Here is a 13,562-nt window from a genome sequence, read left to right as displayed (position 1 = left end):
CGACTGGATGAACAATAACAAACTAAAAATGAATGCATCCAAAACAGAATTTATCATGTTTGGTAGTCGCCCGCAGTTGGATAAATGTAACACCAAAGAAATTGAAATATGCGGTGATAACATCAAATTGCAGAATTATATCAGACAATTGGGTGCTTTTCTGGATGCCACACTTAATTTCAAAGAGCATATTAAAAGAAAGTGTAAAACTGCTATGTTGAACTTTTTTAAGATAAAAACTATCCGTAAGTTTCTAACCAAAGAAGCAACTGAGGTCTTAGTTCTGTCATTAGTAATTTTACACTTGGATTATTGTAACGTCATTCTGCATGGTGTCGCTCAGTGTGAACTACATAAATTACAACGCATCCAGAATATGTGTGCCAAACTTGTTCTCAACCGCTTTAGGTGTGATAGTTCAAAACAGGCATTATATGACCTGCACTGGTTACCCATAAAGGCAAGAATTAATTTTAAGATCCTCACTTATATGTATAACTGTTCCGTTGGAAATGCTCCTCAATACCTTATTGAACTTTTGTCTGGAAAAAATTCAAAACGCACACTACGATCCTCGGAATCATCAATAGGATGCTATGTTGTGCCTTTAAATAAGAAAAAGACCTTCAGTGACAGAAGTTTTAGAACTATTGGCCCTAAGCTTTGGAATGAACTGCCTCTGAGCCTTAGAAAAAGTGATTCAGTAAACATATTCAAGAAACATTTAAAAACCCATCGTTTTAGAGATTATTATGCATTGTTTTAAAATGTATACCCATGAACTATTTACCAATATATTGCCGAGCTGTTGTCTGTTTATACGATGGTGAACACCCATCATGTTGTAAATAATTTATATACTATTCATTGAACTATGTATGTTGTTTACAGTGTGCTAATATTCATGATTTTTTTCCCATTGATTACTGGTTATTTAATTCTTGTGCCTGTATTGCTGTATTGCTTTTATTATCTTATAATTCATTATTGTACAGCGCCATTGAATATGTATTTATATGTAGAAATAGGCGTTTAAGCAAATAAACAAGTTTCAAGTTTCAAGTATTATTTAACAGAAACGTGTATCTTCAATAAGGAAGCCTATAGGAGGACAACAAAAAAGTTGAGTTTATGCAAATTATTTAGACAAAGATTAATCATCTGCAATAAAATAAAGTCAACAAGGGGACAAAAACCTGTTTTCTAAGTGGCATTTGCGTGGCAAAACGCGAGTTACCTAAGCTTCAGTTGTATAGTCATATTGTTCTCGGGGACGTTCGATAAAACTAATTACTTCTTTCCGCAGATATGCTCCCGAATGTACGATTTGGCGTTATACAGAGAAAATATAATACATTTTTATACGAGTGATGACTTTAGAAACACCATTGCAGTTAACATTCCCAAAACGTTCCAAAAGTAATCTCGTTTAATGATGGTATAACATGGTACATGTATTCAGAAACTTAAACCTTGGTATAACTAGGTACTTATACATTTTGTCCCAAATAAATCAAGGCAGATGGTTCGCTAACCGTATCATTGATGTTCACTTCTATAACTTAACAAGTGATATGTTTATTAAAGTTCGTTTGTGTTTGTTATAGTCTGTGAGTGACAATATTTCCAAACCAGGCAACATCACGGTAACTTCAAAGGGAATTAATTCCTGTTGCATTGTCCAAAGACGTCACTTTTTAATGCAAATGTCTTGTAGTTCTCTGGAAAGAGTGCATTTCTCCCCAACGTAAATACGATCGTTTTGTATTGCTTTGAGACGACCTTATTTGTATAAGGAATGTCCTGTGAGTATTGTGTCATAGCAAACTGTAACACAAAGGTGTGCCGTGAGCGGCAATAACAAAAAAAACACTAATCAACACCACCAAGGAGAGGAATGAAATATTCGGACTTATGGATGGAAATGTCCAACATTAGGGAAATTGTTAAATGCCTGACAATAGGACAGCAGGGCATTGACTAGAAAGAACACACACAGTTACGATGTATTGGTCGGAGTTGATATTGTTATCATTGATATGGTACATATATTACTAGGCAATAGACGGATCAAAAGTATATCGAGGTCATTTTGAAGTGTTGCCATGTTCCAATTATGAAACTAATTAAGAACGTTGTATTATTTTATGTTTAAGTTTTTACTTATTAACTTATGTATCGTATAAAGATATATTATCTCAAAACCTTGCTTCATCTATAGTGCATGTACATGGAATCCGTCACGAGTCGTAAACTAATTAAAATATGTATATGTTCTGAAACGACCAAGCATCTACCAATTAGTTATTCAGGACACCATGGCGAAATAAAACTTTTTTCCTCGTGTAGTTTAGTAGGCAATTCAACTAAAATACATATATATTTTGTAATTAAAAGCATCATAAACTTCTCAATTGGTTGGGTGTTACAAATAAAGAACTCATTTAATGAAGTGCTGTACATTGTCCCCGTTTTAATAAAGCCACCACGTATTTTTTGTATTACACATTGGTCAGCTTACATTTTTCTAGTATTTCCATTGATCTGAAAGAGTGTCACTTTGCATGTTTGTAAACAATTTAAGATGAAAATAAACAATTGCTAAATAGGCAATAGTTAAAAAAGTTATACGATAATTTTCATTTTGATTCTGCAGTGAAGATTCAGATTACTTCAATGTTGCAATGCATGAAGCGCGGGGAAGGGCATTTCTTTGTGGTATTCGGCTCATCACTAGCGCAGGTGTCACAAGTAGTTCCTCTTACCATTTCATATTGGAGGATCATGACATGGAAAATATCTGACATTAATCATTGCGATATTTTCGCACTGAGCCAATGTACAGCGTCTTCCGCGTGAAGGATTGAAGGTCTGTGACCAATTAAGTCAAGAAAGAAAAGAAGTTGTAACCTGATAATGAATCTGTACAGCCTTCTTTAATCGTAATGATTGTTGGTAAAACGGGAAACCTTCAATGAGCGAGAAAACGCGATGACAAATTGGTTATATCGAGGTTACCAGGGTTTTTCTGATGATTGGTGTTTACTTACGTGTGTGTTTGTTTGGGTGAGGCTTTTTGAGGTCAATGCCATGACCTTTGGTGTTGATAGGGTCGACGTAGTATCCATACACCACTTCTTCCGACGAAACAGAAGGTTTGAAAATCTCCACAAATATTTAAAATGATTATTTATTTTGAAAACAATTATTTTATTTTGAACTAGCGATAAATATGTTTGATTAAAAAATCAAACCGAATAATTAAGGCCAATTTCGTCGTAATAATCAAAATACAAAATCGGTACTGTTTCTCTTTTATACTGTTGAAACAGTTATATTAATGGAGGAATATCTAATTAAGTGAATTGTATAATGTTGTCAGGCGGAAGCTCTTTATGATAATGGGTAAATAAATTGTTCATAATTTCAATGAATATGTAATTTTATAAGTCTACACTTGGGACCAATAATTATCATTTGACTCCAATTCAGGCATGTGTATCCGATTCAATCAGCATATCACAATAAATAAATGCAGATAATGAAACCTTTTAATATATCTTGATCCAATTTGAGAAGTTTTTTAAACGGAACATTGCAATAAAGCCACTTTTTTTATTCAAATTCAATATAACACGTATAACCGATATTTTGGAAACAATTGTGACTTTTGAAATTACGCACATGACTTTATATCTATAAATACGATATTATTATTGCTCTGCGGGCATAGTGAATACTCCTTCCGTTTTGAAATAAAGATGTGTAATAATTATGCGGACTTCGGATGCTGAAAAAGTATGCATAGAAAACCGACCTTAAAGCTTAGGAAAAAACGCCATATACACGGTGTCAATTTCAAGCGATGCATAAGTAAGGGTGAACCAATGAAGCAATGTGCGGCAATTCCATTTGTCAGACCGAGAGAAATTAAAATCAGAAAAGCCTGTTTACAAGGATAAGAGAAGGCATTGCGTCCATTCTCTCTGCTGAGAAGCTTAAAGCTACTTTCCTCTTTTGCTGCGTGATTTGCGATAATGACACTTGTTTCGCCTCTATTTTCTCAGCGGAAGAAAACAGTTCCTGTCCTTAATTTGACCAAATGGAGATTCTTGATTTGAGTTCTGCGTTCATTATTGTTTCCTTTGTCATGGTCGCGTCTGTTTACGACGTAAGTCAATGTCCAATACATATGAGCGGATCGCAGTGTAAATAAACCATAAACTATTAAGTTAAGGCACAGTGGGGCATAAATATCATTTGTGAGACAAACAAGGCGCCTTTCTGATCCATTGTGTTGTAAATGTAAATCCCATTTAAAGCACACAATTAAGTATGATGTCAGGCATACCAAATACTCTATAATCACTGATGAGGTCATACAACAGCCTTTCGTTTCGAAAAAAACAACACTTAATTCAAATTAATGTTTTATGGCTTAAACCGTTACTAACGGTTTAGGAAAAGTACACAAAACATCAATTTTTGAACTTAAGTATTAAAATCTGCGATCTATTTTTTGTCAGCAGTCTTATATACCTGGTTTCCATGGAATTTCGCAAAAATTGACCCCAAGACAAACAATAAAAAAGTTGTCGAAACGTTCCATCAGTGCGAGTGCAGGTTTAAGGAAAAAACAAAACAGAAACCTATGAGTGTTTCCCTATATTCTTCTATTTATTATACAAAAGAAACAACATGTTTTCCTGACATCGAATCTTAATACTAGGTTGATTAATTTCATAACTTAGGAACAATTATGCATTTTGGAATCCTTCTTCCTCGATTTCGAGGGACTGAATATTAAAAAAGAGTTTCGACATGCCTTAATTATCTGAGGTCTGAATTGGTAAAGCATAATCACTATTGAATGGCTCTTTGCTTTGAATATGCTATATGAGTGTCTTGAGGTATCTACCGATTGCAATTGGCCTGTAACTGTAAGAGCTTGCTTGGGTCTTAGATTTATATATTACTATAAAACTCTGTAGTTGTGTTGGGATAGTGATATTGTTAGTGGTTGATCACACTTAGCGTCATATTTTGCATCTTGACCTCCCACTTAACCATTCAATGTTGGTACCTGGAAACCCTGAAAGTGTTACTGAACTTTTCCCTATTGTAGCTTTTGGAAATAAATTGACTCCGGATGACTACTGGGCTTGTCCCAGTATTGTTCATCGTATAATTGATGTTTTTAACTTTTTTTTACTACATATCACTTCTATCTGCGTACTGTTATCTATTCAAATTTTATTCTGAGACGACACGTTGTCGCACGATTAATTCTTTACTATTGTTGAGAAGATTTTAGGACCATGTAAACAATCGGAAACGCTCGTCTGAATAATTATTGTTTTTATCTTTCTTAATTTACTAAAGTTTTGACAGGGGTACATATGTCGCAGCGACTCGATGTTATGTTACTTCTATAAATGATGAAATAATTCCATGAGCAAATGTATAAGATATAATAGACAACATGATTGTTGAAACATTTGGTCGGACTGACCAAATACATTTCGTCAGACACAGCACGTCCAAATTTCAGTCAGCTGCCAACATGTCGGGGGTCTGTGTGCCCATTTTAAAATAAAGAGAATTGCAAGATGAATTGCAACTTAAAATAAATCGAAATGTGTTAATAAGTTGTTGATTTGGATTGTTTAAAAATATGTTTCCAGTTCTTTGATTACAAATTCATCCCATAACCAGATAAGACAAAAAGAAATGCTTTGATAATTTAATATTGCACATAACATCCCCGTCACTGACGACCAGCAGGTCTTGTCAAATCAGACCACATTATCATAATATTCTATCAGCAATTTCTGCAACAAGCCATTAAGAAGATTGGCAATCAAAACAGGTTCTCGGGATAAATCGTTCTTTAACATAAGAAGAAAAACAACAACAATGAGCAACACTATTTGGCAAAAAAAAATTAGCTTATTGATTGCTTTTAAAAATGGAATTGTTTGTCGTATGTATAACATATGTGTCCCGGTAAAGCTTATGCTATTCTCATTTTTCCCTGAATCCTTTGGCTAGTATTTGGTTCGTTCTATCCCTTTTTTGTGGAAAGTATAAGTCGGAACGATAAAAGTTGAACGGTTATTGTGATCTATATCATTTGTTTTCTATTTGGGAGATATTCATCGCTTGATTCTTTTTCGTCAGGCTATTTTGATTTTGTTTTCTTGCAGAATATGTACATGCATTCATCAATTAGCGCCATAGGTTCTCTTCACCTATTTAAAAGCTGTGCATACAACCCAAATAATTGCATTTTTATTCAAAGGTCGTTGTTCTGTTTGCATATAATAATAAATTATATGATCAGAGCAATGTCCTTTTTATTCTGTCATCCACTTAGTTAAAATTATTTTCTACTTAAGTTTATTTATTTAAGCAAAATTTTCAATGATTAGTATACACTTATCGCGAGACAAACAACATCAGAAGACACAGAAACAGATAGCATAACATTAAAATACTGTAAATTCGTGTCAATGATTTGTCGCAATCATATGACTATTGAGTGCATGTAGAATTGGGACGAAGGAAGCGTTCAAGTAAACTATACTACTTCTTTTCTACTATTGATAATAAGCATTACTAGATTTGAGCTTATCAACATATGTGTGTAAGCTAGACGATTTAACAATTATACTAACTTAATGCTATACACAGGCCATTCAGTGGCGTTCTTAAAACAAATTTGTCAAATTCTTAAGGGCAAGAATAAAATGTCAATAACAGTTCCTAATTTAATGTCATTTGCCGGAAATTGACACGTCAAACTGTGACAATTTCTACAAGGAATTTCGAATAGCGTTTAAGAATTTTGTATTCCATTTGCATCTGTCATAAAAATGATGGCAAACAACTGTTTACACTTAAAAATGTTCTCTCAAAAACTTTCCGCAATAGGACGTATTAATGGAACGTTTTGAACATGAGCGTTGAGAAAACTTATTTGGGGATTTATTACGCTACTATATTTGAAAGCGGCAGATCAAATCACAAAGGTAAACCACTCCTACCTTACTGCACGCAGGAAAGTTCAAATATTCAGGTATCTAGCAAACTTAATATTGCTAAAACCGAGCATGTATCGAGAGTAAATAGCAAGATGGAAACTACAAGAAAAAGACTTTTTGCCAAATAGAGGTGATAAAGATGTTAAGAATTTTAAACTTACATATTTTCAACGATTATGAAACAAGTTATTAAAATATTTTGATCACTCTTGTTGTCACGATTTTATGCGAGAATGTGGTCACGTGATGTGGTGAAACCCGTGTACCGGTATCTTTCCATTTTTTTGCCAATGGGTTTAGACTATTGTATTTAGTATATTAGATTTCGATTGCAATGCAGAAGCCAATGGCAATCACCTACTTCACTTCAATTTTAATGGAGGTTATGGAAACTTCTCTTGACTGCAAATAATATCAAATAGGAAGTCATACAACAGGCAAAGAATATACTTTATGAACACAATTTTACAATTATTGGTGTACAATACACAAATTTTATTGTATCATATGTATTCAAAAATGTTAAATGCATCGGATTATAAAAAAAAACATTGAATGCGAGAGACCACTAAAGAAAATTTTCACTGAATTTTGTACAAAGGTAATAAATCGGTAAAAGCAGATTAGTGCCAACATGATCTTGTTAAGGCAATCGGTCAACGGTTATGTTAAGTGTTCTCTCAGAAATTGGTTATAATATACTCATAAACATAATTTCTAATAAAAGCGTATACTATCGGCCAAATGCGATAAAAGTGAGGTCGATGACTAACACGACATGTTATTGTGTTAACCATTTGCATTTGCGGTATTTCTTTGTCCAGCGCTCATTATCTATATGTCACCCCGTCAACTGGACACTTATACAAAGAAGCCGTATGTTGCCATGTTGCACTCGCTTTCCCTGTATGTCACGGCGAAAATAGGGTATTGATCTTTTTATTAGCATTTTTCGAACTGAAAATTTGCCAACGGAAAGGACAAAAAACAACAACCATATACGTCACATTTTAATGATCAAAACGTTTTGTTATAATTATTTGTGCATGTTAAAGAATAGTCTTTTTAATGTTTTAGCGAATATTTAAGCATATAATAATTCGTTACACGTCACGAATTCAAAAAAATGATCATTTTATATGTTGAACACTAAATGCCGTGAATTGCAAAGCATAACAACTGCAAATTGAAACAAGTTATTAAATAATGTATATACATTTCCTGGACACTGTCACTACATTAAACACATTTTGTTGTTGTGTAACACTCCAAGGTTAACTAGGAGAACTATTTTGTTAACTTATTTATATTAATGACACCGGTATTGAATGCATTTTGTAATCAATGATCAATAAAGTAATTAATGTCTACCGTAAACGACCCTATATAAGTTATATCAACACACGTTAGTGGTAAATCAGAAATGGAACTCTGAACGCAACTCGTTTGATTTAACCTTTTATAATGTGTCAAGAATTGCGAGTTTGACGATTTTATCGTTTTATTCTGTAAGCCTACCTTAACTGTGCTTCACCTATGTTTAACAACAGTTTCGGTGTTGGTATCATATCATTTGGCCGCAGTATTTAAATTAAATATGGGTTGTGTTCTTAAATCATAAAAAATAACCAAAACATAGTAAACACTTTCGTTAATTCAATGGTTCAAAGTATTTGATAAGGGAGTGATTCCTTTTCTTAGATTATTCATGTTATTGATTGTAAAATGGCTTAGTTTTAATTAGGATTAACCATAACAATGCATAACCTTTACTGTAATGGTAGACTATCCATGCCTATGGAGATAATAGTCTTTACTTTGCTGAATACGTAACAAACGTCTTAAAATAAATTCAGCAGGGCGTCAGTCACCCTTCGTGGACTAATAAAAATCTGCATTTAGCCAAATAAAACAGCAAAAATAATTGGTGACATTTTGGCAAATTAGAAACTGTTTTTACCCTTCAGGTGAGCTTCTATCAAGTTAAGAATATTGCACTCAAGAGTTATGCCAATTATTTTGCTTATGTGGCAGCGGTAATGCATATATCAAACAACTTGTTTTGTGAGATAATTCAAATATCAAAATGTATTTTATTATCGTTAAAATTGATTTTTTGAAATGTTATGTTATCATGTGTTGTCCAGTTGTTAAGTAAGGCTTTGAGCCTTCATTTTCATTAGCAAAAAAATCCTACTTAGTTTGCGCTTAATTTCCATGGTAATGGCTACAAATAAATACACAATGTCTGATGAATAATATAATTTGTATGCCATTATTTGATTTTTATTTAGCTTTTAATACGTAAACAAAACATTAAGCAAGCATCGTTCTCGAAAAACACAATGACATATTCATAAATTACAAAAGAACGAAATCATCCTTTTATTGCAAGTATCAACACTAGTTGTAGACACATTATCGTTGAGATTGAGTGTTGAAATGTAAGTATAGTATTTAATTAAACAGTTGTTAAAATATCTCCCTGGCGTTTTTTAATTTCATATCTTAATAAAATTGTAGAAGCAATAAGCATGATCTAAAAATAGCAAAATCAAAATAGAAAATAAGGCACGAATTCCACTCAGAGTATGGTCATAATTGCAGTGCTTCAAATGTCTTGTACAGAAATGGCAACAAAATGACAGGACTGATAACATGATCCCTATAATATATGCACAATCTCCTTCTAATGTCTAGATTTTCGTATGAGGATTCCATTAGAAAACGTCTGACACTGACGTCTGAAGAAAATGGAATAAATAGTGTCCAAAAAAACACCAAGTACAGCTCTATATATAACAGCATTACTGACGAATTAAGTTTGACTGAGATTTCGAACCGTCGTTTTGGAATGAAGAGAAACTCAGGATATTTGCTCCTGTCATACTTGAAATTGTAAGAACTATTATTGGTAATCTAGTTTTCTTTTAGCATTGAACGGAAGCGGGGTAGAAAAAATATGTGCGTATTGTAAACCTTGTTTTAGTTGTACAATGACTTAACAGTAGCACTTACTGAAGGTAAGTTAAGGATGTTATCCACGTTGAATCGGCGCAATTGCTAATGAAAACGCGTCTGATATTACCATATATTAACCAAAAGTAGTGTTTATGACCTTATTAGTAACTATAGGTAGCATCATACTATAATATCTGTTTAGTAAATATACAACTTTTACATAGATCACAAATCACAAACAACAAACATGTCCGACTTAAACCAAATGTCACGTCGTTTTATACGTGGAGAAACGTTCATATACCTGCAGTGAAGTATGTCGTGAAAAACGCAGTCATCAGAAAGGAACACATAACATATATTAAAAGCAAAATAAGGAAGACCCATTTTTGCATATCAAGGACAGGGAAATGGCGGCTTAGCAAATATCTTTATAACAAATTACGATGCAATAGAAGAAAGTATTTGTAATAATCGCAGCAGATATAATGGCCGCAGTATCCCCTCAAAGCACCATACAGGGCAATAACCGGCTTGTACGACGCATTTGGCAAGTGAAACACGTTTCTAACAGGCGTGTATATTAAGAAGCTGGACCTCACTTTCCCTCCGCAAAAAACGAAACTTTCTCGAGTTTCTCTTGCCCAATACAGGTCAGAAGCTTCATCCGGTTCCGTTTGAAATTTCGATTTTTCTTAACACAATTCAAAGAATTTCATACGAACTGTTATGATTTTTGAAACACACATATCAAGAAAATTTTAATGACGTAATTCAAATATCAAAATGAATTTCATTATTGTTAAAATTGATACGTTTTAATGTCTTTGTTTCTGTGTTCTTGTATTGTTAAGTAAGTCTTTGAGCATTGACCTTCAACAGAAAAGCTAACGAGGGTCCAATTACAGTCAACTTAAATTACGAAAACATACTGAACACGTATGCAATCAACATACAATAGGGTGTGCATTAATTGTATTTATTACGAAATAAAAAAGTGGTATTGAACAATTTTAATGAATCGTTATGAACAAAACTCGCGTCGAATGTATGAATGTGCTGTAATATCATGTTATAGCCTTAACGCTCAATTAACATACATATGTGTCGAGAAATTTCTTATCAAACTACTGATGGGTTGTATTTATCAAATATTTCCCATTTACTGGGATGTAACATTAGAAACATTATTTTATAGTATGTGCAATCAGTTTTTTTATCTCCAAAAGTGTCTCTCACTTTAACATACTTCAGACTTGAAAAAAATGGAGCGAAATGGAATTTCTTCCTATTTAGCACTTATATACATAGGAGAACTGAATCCAATTGATAAATATTTCAATTAATCATTGCTCGATATTTTGCGTAATGATAGGACAGCTAACTCTTATTGGAAAGGTTTTTATATTTTTCAGAAAATGCTTTTTTAATTAACGCATTAATTATCAATTTAATATTGGATTTCCTGGTTGTTACCGTTTGACTTATTTACATTAGACAGTTTATTGTTGTTGTTTTTTTGTTTATGACATAGCTTTGATTCTGTAATGCTTAAATATGAATGGACCATACTCTGGGTATTCTTTTTTATCATAACACCTACTTTCACGTTCGATCAAAACAATATTATAAGCTTCACCTTTATTCACATAATATACCTCTCTCATCCTTTCTTCGTCTACAATCATATAGGGATAACAAAATTTCTATACAAATTTCCCTTTTGTTTCCGATTTTCTAAGTCGTTTATTTTGCGTTTGAATACCTCGCATGAAGGTTAAATCTGGTATGACTGTATGAGCAAAGTAATTAACAGCTATGTTTTTGTCTTTCTCGGCTTTCCAATATGTATTGCGATACTGAAATCCCTTTTTGCCAAATGTATGACTCAATAACTATGCACTTAAAAACGGGTTTGCCGTTCTCCTTTGTTCTATCGTTTAAATGCACTGTCAATTAATAGCCTGAGTAATTAACCCACAACAAAAAGAATCTTCGACTTATTTTCAATTATCTTTTTTTCTCTTTTCGAAAACTATATACTGAAATGTCGTAAATAAATGTTTAATTAAAGTCCATTAGCTTTATAGACTCATAATTGCCCTAATCGGAATACGAGCACTTGAGATCAGAAACTATTCATAAAACAAATGCCTGATAATAGAACAAAGCTTGTATTCGCAATTATATTTTTTATTAACTGTGGTAACCACTTTAAACAGCCTAATCTGTTGTGCAATGTTAACGTTCACGTCATGCATTTTATCAATTCATTATGCCAAGGAAAATTTATTTTTTTAATTTTTTTTAATTTGAAGCTGAAGTGAATAAATACACTGCGTACGCAATTGCACGCATATGCGTTATTCAACACCTGGTGATGGCTGGTAGACTCATAGTCCGCGTAGTGTCTTTTTCAATCTATCAAAGTTAAACTTCTTCGCTTCCATTCGACTATACATGGCTCCTTCGTAACGTTATAAAACTGAACTTGAAACTCGAAAGGCATTTAAATGACAGAAACTCATTTCACTGAATACATAGGAAATATTTGTTGTCATTTCCAAAGTTTTTCCACTTCAGCAATAAGACGTAATATGTGAAACGTTAATTGTAAATAAGTGATTAGGCCAGTAAGTTGCTTGTTTAAATACAGTAATGTAGAACACTTTGCAATTTATTGTTTCTGAATATAAGAAAATACATTTGAATGTTACTTTATTTCAATTAAAAGAAATGTTTTTTATTAAAGAAAATAATCTGCTAGAATAAAATGAATGTCGATTTAAAGGCTCGCTTCATAGCTCGTACTTACATCGTGTCAAATTGTTTGTATAATGTACAATGATATAAGACAATTTTATTGAACCCGTTGAAGACTAAATGGTTATTATTACGAAGGCGTAGTAATTTATTGGATGAACCTAGCCAAGTACACCTTTTCAATCCAAGGCACTTTTCTGTATTTTATTTGTCCTGTCGTATTTAGTTCCCCTAAAATTGACGTTTCAGAATGCAGAAAATCTTATTTCTAATGTTGACGCACTTTACACGAGTTTGACAAGGCAAAGAATCCGCACCTCATATTTTGCAATAAAAAGATAAATTTATCACTTAAACACTGATGAGACGGTATGTTATGACATAGTATTTCAACCTAAAGCGATATTCTGTAACATCTGTCACGTTTAAGTACGTCAATGTGTAACACTATGTAACAATTTGTCAAATTTGCACTCTTTAAAAGACTTATTCCGGATACACAATTGACAGCATATATCCAAATGATTTTCAACAAAAAATGTCTTTTTTCCATTTATTGCAAAAGCTGAAACTAATAGAGTGCCAGGATTTCAGAAAATGTTTAGATAGACAAACAGCATTTCATTTGTTAACTTCAATGTGTAGGAATAAACACTAAGGGGCTTTAGGTCACAGGATGCATCTTTTATGAGTTTTGCTTCAACCGATTAATAAAAAATGTGTTGTTTTTCATGCGCAAACCTGTTTAAAATTACTTACAAAAGTAAAATATTGCGAAGTGTAATCTAGTTTTGT

The sequence above is a fragment of the Mya arenaria genome, chromosome 5, assembly GCF_026914265.1.
Source record: "Mya arenaria isolate MELC-2E11 chromosome 5, ASM2691426v1".
Taxonomy (NCBI): domain Eukaryota; kingdom Metazoa; phylum Mollusca; class Bivalvia; order Myida; family Myidae; genus Mya; species Mya arenaria.
Note: the sequence above shows the minus strand (reverse complement) of the source record.